We start from the raw sequence: 12,029 nt of genomic DNA, 5'->3' as shown, positions 1-12,029 counted from the left end.
AAAATAAAATGGGGCCTGACCATGTGGTGGCACAGTGAATAGAGTGTTGGCCTGAGGTACACAGGACCTAGGTTAAAAATCCTGAGGTTGCCAGCTTGAGTGCAGGCTCATCTGGCTTGAGCACTGGTTCACCAGCTTGAGTATGGGGTTGCTGGCTTGAGCATGGGATCACAGGCATGACCCCATGGTCACTGGCTTGAGTCCAAAGGTCACTGACTTGAAGCCCAGGGTTACTGGCTTGAGTCCAAGGTTGCTGGCTTGAGTCCAAGGTCACTGGCTAGAGCAAGGGGTCACTTGCTCTGCTGTAGTCCCCCCTCCCCCATCAAGGCACATCTGAGAAAGCAATCAGTGAGCAACTAAGGTGCCGCAACTACGAGTTGATGCTTCTCATCTCTCTACCTTCTTGTCTGTCTGTCTGTCTCTGAAAATAAAAGAAAGAGAGAGAGAGAGAGAGAGAGAGAGAGATTTGGGACAAAGGGAAGAACCAGCAAAGATGACTTCCTGGAAAATTCTTTCTTCCTGTTTGTCTGTCTGTCTCTCTATTGCTAAAAAAGCAAAAAAAAAAAAAAAAAAAAAAAAAAAAAAAAAAAAGCAAAAAAGGGACTTGAAACCATATATAATTAATAGTAATAGAGTAGGATTCTATATTGACACAGGCATCATGAGGGTAAAATAAGGCAAAATGCCAGAGGTAAGCACAGTTACTCTAGGAAGAGCTTATTGTCATTAATACTTAGCGATAGTTCTGGTAGTCTCGAAGATTGCAAACTTTATGAATTGCTGAAAATTCAAGTTAGTATTGAGAGAAGACAAAGAATACTGTAATGTGATTTATAATTATGACTCATATAATATAAAATTTCAATATAAAAGAAAGAAAATTAGTTATATTTATGTTTTACATCCCAGGAAGCAAAGAGTGATTTTATATCCCTCAATTACCTTTCAAAGACTGCTTGTAGATTTATACACCCCTGTAGAAGCTGATTACACTCATAAGAAATACTTAAAGGTACAGAAAGCCCTTCTTTACTATATTCAGGTGTTACAGAGATTGAAATTCTATTAGAAATGATTTTGTTATGTATTGTCCATTCTTGATGTATATTAATTTTGCAAGTCTTCATTGAGTACCAACATTTTCAGGATCCGGCAGGAGAATATAAAGATACAGAATACTTTATTCTGTCAAAGAATATATAGCTTGGATTCATAGGCATGTTAGTAAGTAACTGCATGACAAAACAGGGTATGTGCCCTAAGGGGACATAAACACAGTGACAAGGAGGGAGCTCAAGGGACAGAGTGAGAAGTTTCCATAGAAAGAACTTTTGGGCCCTGGCCAGTTGGCTCAGTGGTAGATTGGTAGATCAAACCTGGGTTTGATTCTCAGTCAGGGCATAGAGGAGAAGCGACAATCTACTTCTCCACTCTTTCCCCTACCCCTTCTCTCTCTCTCTTCTTCTCCCACAGCCATGTCTCAATTGGTTCAAGCGCATCGGCCCCTGACCCTGACGATTGCTCTGAGGAGCCTCTGCTTCAGATGCTAAAAATAGCTCAGATGCGAGCATCACCCCACATATGCAGAGCATCAGCCCCAGATGGGGCTTGCCGGAACCCGGTTGGGGCACATGTGGGAGTCTATTTCCCCTCTTCTCACCTGGAAAAGAAAAAAAGAAAAAAGAAAGAAAGAGCTTCTGCCAGCGTCCTGATGCTGATCACCTGCAGAGGGACCCAGAGAACAGTGGAGTTCAAGGGTTGAGAGTCACCAGAGCCCTGCAGCCACTGCCCTCTGCTCAATTTTGTTTAGGGTTGACCCTGCTTACAAAATTACAAATGGATAAAAACTTGTGAACACATGCCCTGACATTTGACTGGTGGCCTTCTCAGATGATTTTTTATGAAACCTCACTATGTTTCTGAGGCTCCAAGTCCAAAGGTGGAGGTGTTAGGCCATCTGACCCGTTATATTGGCTTTTTGCTCTATTGCCTCCCTTTCACTCCAGAGGCCTAGTTCCTTTCAGAACATTTTTAAAGTCAGTTTGAGTGTAGCCTCTTGCTGCCCCTGCCTCTTAGACTTGTTCCTGTTTTAAGATGTCAATGAACCTACCACCTACGAAGCTGGGAAAGTTAAGATTCGTAACAGATAGCTTTTATGTCAGGCTATTGGTCCCAATCCCATTACAAATATTCCAACAAGCCCTGGCCGGTTGGCTCAGCGGTAGGGTGTCGGCCTAGCGTGCGGAGGACCCGGGTTCGATTCCCGGCCAGGGCACACAGAAGAAGCGCCCATTTGCTTCTCCACCCCTCCGCCGCGCTTTCCTCTCTGTCTCTCTCTTCCCCTCCCGCAGCCAAGGCTCCATTGGAGCAAAAAAAATGGCCCGGGCGCTGGGGATGGCTCTGTGGCCTCTGCCTCAGGCGCTAGAGTGGCTCTGGTCGCAACATGGCGACGCCCAGGATGGGCAGAGCATCGCCCCCTGGTGGGCAGAGCGTCGCCCCCTGTTGGGGGCGTGCCGGGTGGATCCCGGTCGGGTGCATGCGGGAGTCTGTCTGACTGTCTCTCCCCGTTTCCAGCTTCAGAAAAATGAAAAAAGAAAAAAAAAAAAATATTCCAACAACTTTTACCTGCTGCCTTCTGCATATGTCCCTAAAATTTTCTTGTCCATACAGGAATTTATGTCAACCAAAAGGGAGTGAACCAAAAAAGAAAAATCAATTACCAGATTACATTTCTAATACATTCATTGTTCAAAGTCTACTAGGCTATCAATGGTTCTGGACCTTTGGGCTCTGGGCCTTCGGGCCAGTGTTTCTTTTTAAATTTAGGTTAAGGAGTTGGATATGGGCACTGAGAACAAGAAGAGGTCTGAGGTGCAGCACCGTTTGGTGCAGAAGCAAAAATGAAGCTGAATATCTACACTACCAGCCAGGATTGCTGACTCAGCAGTCCTTATTCTTGCCACCTGCTTAAGGCAGTAACAAGGGATTGTCCTGGGAAGTGAGCCATCTACCACCTGACAGCAGATGCCCTAACCTAGAGCTCTTCCATCCTCTTCCCCTGCTGTGGGGCCACGGGGCTCCGGGAAGAAGCATTTGCATGACCCAGTATGTAAATGAAGTCCTTGGAATAGCCTTTTGAGACCTGGCAGTGCTGTCTCTTTGCAAGTACTAAAAGAAGGGCTAGTCTCATTTTTAAAATTCTTTAAAAAGGTATAAACATGGGAACAGTTTAATAGAGTTCTACTGAGCAAATAATTAGTGAGACCTGTTTGGTCACTTGGATAGAAAATAAGAGAGATAAATAAATAATATGTACAATCAGTCTTAAAATTAACTACATTTCATCCAGATACTCTATACCTACCCCGATAGCAGCTACACATGAAATGGACAAAAGCCTATAATTAAAGTAGAATTTCTAACATTTATATATTTTCTTTTATTTTACATGAACAAATGGCATAGAGGAGCATTAATATTTAACCTAACTGCATGGTAAAGACCATTTCCCAGTAGATGGCTAGCACAGTCTGAAATTTTCTATCTAGGTATTAATCCTTTGGGCATTTGGTATTAATTTATTTTATAATGAACGTTCTTTGCATTTTTTTCAGGTTCTAACCAAGGGAGGAAATTGACCTTCGAAAATTATAAAATGCATTCTCTTTTAGCTCTTATTCTAGCAAAAATAAGAAGTAAAGGTATATCCATCACTTTTTCTTCTCTTCTTAACTGCCTTTTCTGTTTGTGTTGGAGCCAGCCCAGGGTCTCCTAGACTCCTCTTGTTAGCAACCAAGAGGAGGAATGAGGCATGGGCTGCCAATGGCTGGTTTGACTATTTCTCAAGTAGAAGCATAATATTTAACTACCATGTTAATGCTGGACAAGCCCATACACAGCCCTGGGAGACATCATTGCTAAGATGAGAATTATTGTGAAGAACAAGTGAAGACAAACAGGGAACTAAAGCACTTAATAACAGTGACAGTATTTCCTAAGATGGTAGAATACTGTTTAGGAGAGAAAGGAAAGCTACATTACAATTTTTCTCTTGGATTTTTTTAAATTAATTTTAATGGGGTGACATTGATAAATCAGGGTACATATGTTCAGAGAAAACATCTCCAGGTTATTTTGACATTTGATTATGCTGCATTCCTATCACCCAAAGTCCAATTGTCTTCTGTCACCTTCTGTCTGGTTTTCTTTGTGCCCCTCCCCTACCCCAGCTTCATAACCACCACACTCTTGTCCATGTCTCTGAGTCTCATTTTTATGTCCCACCTATGTATGGAATTATATAGTTCTTAGTTTTTTTCTGATTTACTTATTTCGCTCAGTATAATGTTATCAAGGTCCATCCATGTTGTTGTAAATGATCCGATGTCATCATTTCTTATGGCTGAGTAGTATTCCATAGTATATATGTACCAAAGCTTTTTAATCCACTTGTCTACAATAGCGAAGATCTGGAAACAACCCAAGTGTCCGTCAGTGGACGAGTAGATTAAAAAGCTTTGGTACATATATACTATGGAATACTTCTCTTGGATTTTTAAATATTTTTAGGTTAATTTCTCTCTGTTTTCTTTACTATGACTTGTATAATTTTATTTTTGAATATTTTAGAATGGAAAAATTTTCCATAATGCATATGGTTAACTTATTAGCATTTTTACTTTAATATTTTTAGTGTTCTTAGTGAACTTCTTCCTGAGAAGTTTAATAGAAGTATCATATTTAGTATATTCCTAAGATATGCTAATATCACTGTCTTTTGTATAATACATATTTAAAATATAAAAACACTTTTTAAAAATAGTAAGTCAGTGATGAATTTGTTCATAGTCATAGAAGCTAAATCTTTGAAAATAATTTCTGACATTCATTCACAAACCCTTTTGCAGCTTTTTTATATGAAACACATTGCTAGGGAATGTTTTCTCTTGATTCTGCTATGAGAGAAATGTCAGAAGCCCACCTGGAAAGACAGAGACACAGAAAATTACAATTTAGGGATATGTTTACTCAACTTCATAGCAATGCTGGTTTATAATCCCAAAGCTTTCTTCACTCTTAGCTCTTTGTTTGACTGTTCTGTCATGACTTGAGCTCAGGATGATAAGTACAGAATGCTACTTCATGTTTTGGGTTGCATGGCTTCCATTTGTTGACCTGGTTGGGCCCAATCCTGTTAACTCCTGTAGGAAGGTGATTGACTTACAGGCAATTTCCGGGTTATCAATTAGATAGGTTATATAGGCTTGTTTTTAAGTTGAATTTAAGCCCTGGCCAGTTTGCTCAGCGGATAGAGCATTGGCCTGGCCTGCGGATGTCTCGGGTTTGATCCCTGGTCAGGGCACACAGTAGACCATTTTCTACTTTTCCCAAGTCTCCCCCTTCTCTCTCTCTCTTCCCCCCTTTCAGCCAGTGTCTTGATTTGTTTGAGCTTTGGCCCCAGGCACTGAGGATAGCTAGGTTGTTTTGAGCATCTACCCCAGGCAGGGGTTGCTCGGTGAATCCCTGTTGAGGCACATGTGAGAGTCTGTCTCTCAATCTCCCCTCCTTGCACTTAAAAAAAAAGTTGGTTTGTATATAAGTTGGAACAGGTACATTTCCTATTAAATGCAACTTAGATGTTTACCTTAACATAGTATTTATTTTTCCCTTTCTGTACATATAAATACTTAAACATTTTCAAACCTCAGACCTTATCTTATTTGTAATCCAGGGACTGTCCATATTATTTTCAAGTTGCAGGAACTTTTTCTTCTGGCTGATGCTCTACTTTCAGCTGTACAAGTAAGTGCAGAGCTATCTGATCCTTTTTTTAAAAAAATATTTTATTTATTCATTTTTAGATAGAGAGGAGAGCAAAAGAGAAAGAGTGAGAGAAGGGGGAAGGAGCAGGAAGCATCAACTCCCATGTGTGCCTTGACCCGACAAGCCCAGGGTTTCGAACCGGTGACTTCAGTGTTCCAGGTCGACACTTGATCCACTGCACCACCACAGGTCAGGTAGTTCTTTATTTTCAATTTAAGTTAACAGTCAATATTATATTAGTTTCAGGTGTACAGCATAGTGGTTATGAAGTGACTACCCTTGATAAATCTAGTATGCATTTGACATCAGACATAGTTATTACATTATATTGATTCTGTTCCCTTTGCTGTACTTTACATCTCTGTGAGTGTTGTAACTGCTAATTATACTTCTTAATCCTTTCATTTTTGTAACCCCCCCACACCCAGCCCCTTTCCATCTGGCAACTGTCAGTTTGTTTTCTAAATCTGAGTTTGTTTCTGTTTTTGATTGTTCATTTATTTTATTTTTTTTAGATTCCACATATAAGCTAAATCATATGGTATTTTTCTTTCTCTGTCTGACTTATTTTACTTAGCATAATACCCTCTAGGCTCATCTGTGTTGTTGCAAATGGTAAGATTTCATTCTTTTTTATGGCCAAGTAATATTCCATGTTCTGTGTATCATATCTTCTTTATCCAATTGTCTATTGATAGACATAGTTGTTAAATCTTTATGGTTTTACTCGTCTGCTGACACCTTGTTCCTAGGAAGATCTTTGATTTAATACCCTTGGATATAGACTGCTGTCTGTAGAAGTTTACATTCTTTTAAGTAAATGCAGTACATGAAAAACAAGATTTACAAAGAAAAATCTAATGGTCATATATTTTACAAAGAGATCATCAGTTTTGAAAAAATATTTATCATAGCATTTTTAAAAAGTTGGATCCTTAGCTGTTTCTTACGTACTGTCAGTTAGAACCAGTGTTGTTAGATTTTTATAAAGTTAGGTTACTTTCACAGATATAATATATAAGCAACATAGAATATTAAAACAATTCCCTTGATTATTCAAGCCAAAAATTACCTTGAAATCATCAAAAAATTGAAGTAAGAGTAATCTGAATCTACATTACCACTTACCTGTAAGGTATATTATTGAATTTTTTACATACAGGTTTGAAACTCCTTTTATCATCATTTATGAAAACAAATCATAATAATGATTTTTTTGGCTAAGTTTAAACCATATCCTATATTCTATAAAAATTATTATGTTTACATATTATAAATTTAAGTTTATAAACATTTTATACATTTTTATTAAAATTCTATTTTTAAATAAACTTTTTAACTTAGAACATTTAGATGTACAAAAGAATTGAGAAGATAGGATGCAACGGTTCCCTCTGGTATTAACATCTTATATTACAATGAATCAATATTGATGATTAATTGTAGCTGAAGTTCACCCTTCACTAAGATTTTCTTAATTTTTCTCTAATGTCCGTTGTCTGTTTCAGGCTCCCATCCAGAATACCATGGTATATTTATGTTGTCATGTCTCCTTAGGATCCTCTTGGCCAGGGCAGATTTTTTTAGTTTCCCTTATTTTTTAATGACTTTAACAGTTTCCTAGAATGTCCTTCAATTAAGATTTGTCTGATACTTCTCACAAATAGACTGGAGTTATGGGTTTTGGGGAGACAGACCATAGAAATAATGTGCCATTTTCATCACGTCATATTAAGGGTTCATACGATCAGTATGATGTCACTGTTGATATTGACCTTGATTACCTGGCTAAGGTAGAAGAGGTAGTGTTAACCAGGTCAAGCATCCTTTCAAATGACAAATTTCCACTGAATATTTAAAAGATGATAAAGCAATTTATTTGTGTGCTACCTGTCAGGAATATAGATTTTACCTGAAAAACAAATTATGACCATAATGTTAATTTTGGGTAGTGAAAGATTGCTTAGGCAAGGAATAAACCAAAACTACTTAAAATTGAAAAAATACTTGAATTTCTTCCAGGTTAAAATTTCATTTGATTTCTAAATATTTGCAAGTATAAAAACAACACAAAAATTATTACTAAGTATTCAGAATCCCACACTGTTGTAAATAGGAGTAAACCAGACATTTGCCACTGAAACACAAAGGTTAATGTAATTTATTCATTATAATATTATAACACTTCTTGGGTTAGTATCACAGATCCATATGTTAGAATTAAAACCTTTATTACTTCTAACCTGTGGGCCTATTAATTGTAGTATATAGTAGGGAATAGGGAAACTGCCAGATGTTGGTAAAAGATTCAGGTAATCAAGGTTAAAAGAAATGATAACTCATGGGCTATGCAATATGATTATGAAACACTGTATGCATAGAAGTAATGACAACTGGAATCTCCATCAACTAATCCAGACACAGTCATTAATCAATGTAATATACACAAACAAATAAGACATTCACAGGGGTCAATTTGAAATATGTTAGCAAAGCATTTTCTCCTCTTCTTGCTTATATTAGAATTTCCTCTTCTTTGCTCTCTAGTGGAACAACCATTAGCCTGTATCCATGAAAAGGCAATAAGCCCAGTAAAACAATAAATACATCCAATATTTTTAGGAATACCCCCAGAGATTAATTTCATTTAATCATTTAAGGGAGAAATGTTTAGTGAAATGCATTAACACACTGTAGGATGACATAACATATAAGATTATACGTGACTGATTAAAGGAATAAATATATCCTTCTTGATTATGATAGAAGACTCACTTAATATATAGATAAAAATAATACCGAATTTAGATATATTCAGAGTCACCTTCAACCTGCTACAAAACAAAATTTTACTGAGCATCTATTTTCAAATACAAAAGATATAGGAATGAGCAAAACAGACAGAACCCCTTGCACTCTGAAGCTTATATTTTAGTTTTGGTGATGGGGGAGGGGGAGTGTAGGAAGGCGGTAAGTAGGCAGATTAGAAATAAAGGCATACGGTAGTTCTTCCTTATCCAGTTCCACTTTCCTTGGTTTCAGTTACCTGTGGTCTACCACAGTTCAAATACATTAAATGGAAATTTTCAGAAGTAATTAATTCATAAGTTTTAAATTGCACGCTGTTTTGAGTTGGGTGATAAAATCTCAGAGTCCCATTCAGTCCAGCCCGGGACGTGAATTGTCCCTTTGTCCAGCATCTCCCGGCTCTTCTCCCTTCCCTGCCTATTTAGTCACTGAGTGGCCACCTTGGTTACCACATCAACTGCTGAGGTATCACAATGCTTGTGTTCAAAAACCATTATTTTGCTTAATAATGGCCTCAAAGCACAAGAATAGTGATGCTGGTGGTTTGAATATGTCCAAGAGAAGCTCTATAGTGTTTCCTTTAAGTAAAAAAGGAGAAAAAGTTAACAAGGAAAGAAAAATAATTGTATGCTGAGGTTGCTGAGATCTATGGTAAGAATGAATTTATCTGTGAAATGGCCTTATTTATAAATTGAAATTTGTCATAGATATGTATGTAGAGGAAAAATCATAGTGTATATAGGGCTCAGTACTATCTATGGTTTCAGGCATCCATGGGAGTCTTGGAACGTATACTTCATGGATAAGGGGGGGGTAACTGTGCATAGAATGTCTGATAACAAAAAGTGTAGTGGAAGCCTGACCTGTGGTGGCACAGTGGATAAAGCGTCAATCTGGAAACACTGAGGTTGCCGGTTCAAAACCCTGGGTTTGCCTGGTCAAGGCACATATGGGAGTTGATGCTTCCAGCTCCTCCCTCCCTTCTCTCACTCTCTCTCTCCTCTCTATAATGAATAAATAAAATATTTGAAAAAAAAAGTGTAGTGGAGTAATATGAAGCAGAAAAGGCTTAGGGCACACAGAGAGGAAAAGGGACGGTAATTTTATTTATTTATTGTTTACTTTAATCATTTTAAAGTGAATTTATTGGGGTAAAACTGGTTAACAAAATTATGTAGATTTCAGGTATACAAATCTACAACACATATTCTATACACTGTACTATGTGTTCACTCCCCACAAGTAAAGTCTCTATCCATAACTATTTATCCCCCTATGCCGTACTTCAAGTCCCCTTACTCTGCCTTGGCAATCATCATACTCTGGAGAAGGTAGTTTTAAATAGGAGAGTCAGGGGAGGCCTGGCTGAGAATTTGACATTTGATAGAACAGTTGGAGGAGAAGAGAAGATGAGTCATGCGAATACCTGAGGAAAAACTTTCCTGGCATTGGGAATAATAGTAAGTGCAAAGGCCCTGAGGCAGGCATATATTTGGTATGCTCAAGAAATTGCAGTTTCCTGTCGCTGCAAAGAAATGAATAAGAAATAGAGTAGGAGGTTAGACAGATGGGGAGTCAGACCATACAGAGCTTTGTAAGGAACTATCAGGAGTTTGGAGAGTTTGAAGCAGAATTGTAACAATATCTGATCTAAATTCTCAAAATTACTCTGGCTGCTCTTTTGGATTGTGATTAGAAGGCCATTGTGCTAATCCACGTGAGAGGGGATGGTGGTTGAGAACAGGTTTGTGGAGTGCACATGGTGAGGAGAGGTGGGATGCTGGAGGTATTTTGAAGGTGGAGCCAATGAGTTTTGCAGATAGATAAAATGCAGGTAAGAATTTCTTTTTGGCATGAACACAGGAAGGATGAAATGGCTTTCACAATGACTGTTCTGTAGAGATTTATATTTTCTTATACATGTAATGAAGTACAAAAAAAAAGATATAAGGTTTAAAAGAAATTCCATTAGAAAACTATGGTTAGACATCTAGAAGAGCTAAAGTAATCAAGCAAAAGCTATTAGAAATAACAGAACACTGGGGAAAAAACTGCTGGGCAAAAGACAGACTAACACAAGTTAGCCCGACACTAAAATGCCTTTATTATCCAGCTAAGAATATAATAAAGACTTCAAATTTATGCTAGCCACAAAATTGAATTATGTGTTAATTACAGTTATGTGAAGATATGTAACACCTATCCAAAAAAATCTACAAAATTTTAATGGTGAAAACAATAACAACAAAAAAAACCTGCTTGAACACATAGAGAAGTATGTCCTACTCCTGGATGGGAAGATCAAATGAAGTGGCAATTATTTCTGACTTAATTTGTACTTTAAACATAAATTCAGTTAAAATACCAATACTACAGAATTCAAAATAATTGATTCTATAGTATATACTTGGGAAGATAGACAAAAATATTAAAGGGTTAATGAAGAAATAATAATTATCTTGTGACATAGACTGTCTTTCTAAAAAATAATAAAACCCTGGTCGGTTTGCTCAGTGGTAGAGCATCAACCCAGCATGTGGAAGTTCCAGGTTCAATTCCCAGTTAGGACACACAGGAGAAACGACCATCTGCTTCTTCCTTCTTCCCTCTTTCTGTCTCTCTTCCCCTAAACAGCCATGGTTCTATTGGTTCGAGAGCCTGAGCGCTGAGGATGGCTCCATGGAGCCTCTCTGCCTTAGGCACAAAATATAGCTTGGTTGCGAGATGGGTGGAGCATCGGCCCCAGACAGGGTCACTGGGTGGGTCCTGGTTGGTGGGAATCTATCTCCCACCCTCACTTAAATTAAAAAAAATAAATGAATAAAAAACTGAGGCCCTGGCCAGTTGGCTCAGTGGTAGAGCATCCGCCGGGTGTATAGAAGTTCCAGTTTCGATTCTCAGTCTTGGCACATAGGAAAAAAGTTTATATGCTTCTCCACCTCTCCCCTGCTCACTTTCTCTCTCTCTTCCCCTCCTCTCCTGCAACCATGGCTCTATTAGAGCGAGTTGGATGGGACACTGAGGATGGCTCCATGGCCTCCACCTCAGGCACTAAGTAATGGCTCTGATTGTAACATAGTAAGAGCCCAAGATGGGCAGAGCATCACCCCCTAGTGGGCTTGCCAGGTGAGTCATGGTTAGGGTGCATATCTCTGCCTCCACTCCTCTCTCTAAAATAAATAGAAAAAAAAATAATAACTGATCAATATAACACTGGATTAGAAGGAGAAATATAGACCATTAAAACAAAATACAACATGCATAAATAAATACATACAAAGTTGTAATATGTGATCAATGATTATAATAGAATTCAAAAGAGCATAATTATTTTATACATGTGCTAGAGTAACTTCATTTCAACAAATTTATCTCAAAAAATTAAAATAAAAATAATA

Source organism: Saccopteryx leptura, chromosome 5 (assembly GCF_036850995.1).
Source record: "Saccopteryx leptura isolate mSacLep1 chromosome 5, mSacLep1_pri_phased_curated, whole genome shotgun sequence".
Classification (NCBI taxonomy): domain Eukaryota; kingdom Metazoa; phylum Chordata; class Mammalia; order Chiroptera; family Emballonuridae; genus Saccopteryx; species Saccopteryx leptura.
This window is presented reverse-complemented; position numbering follows the sequence as displayed.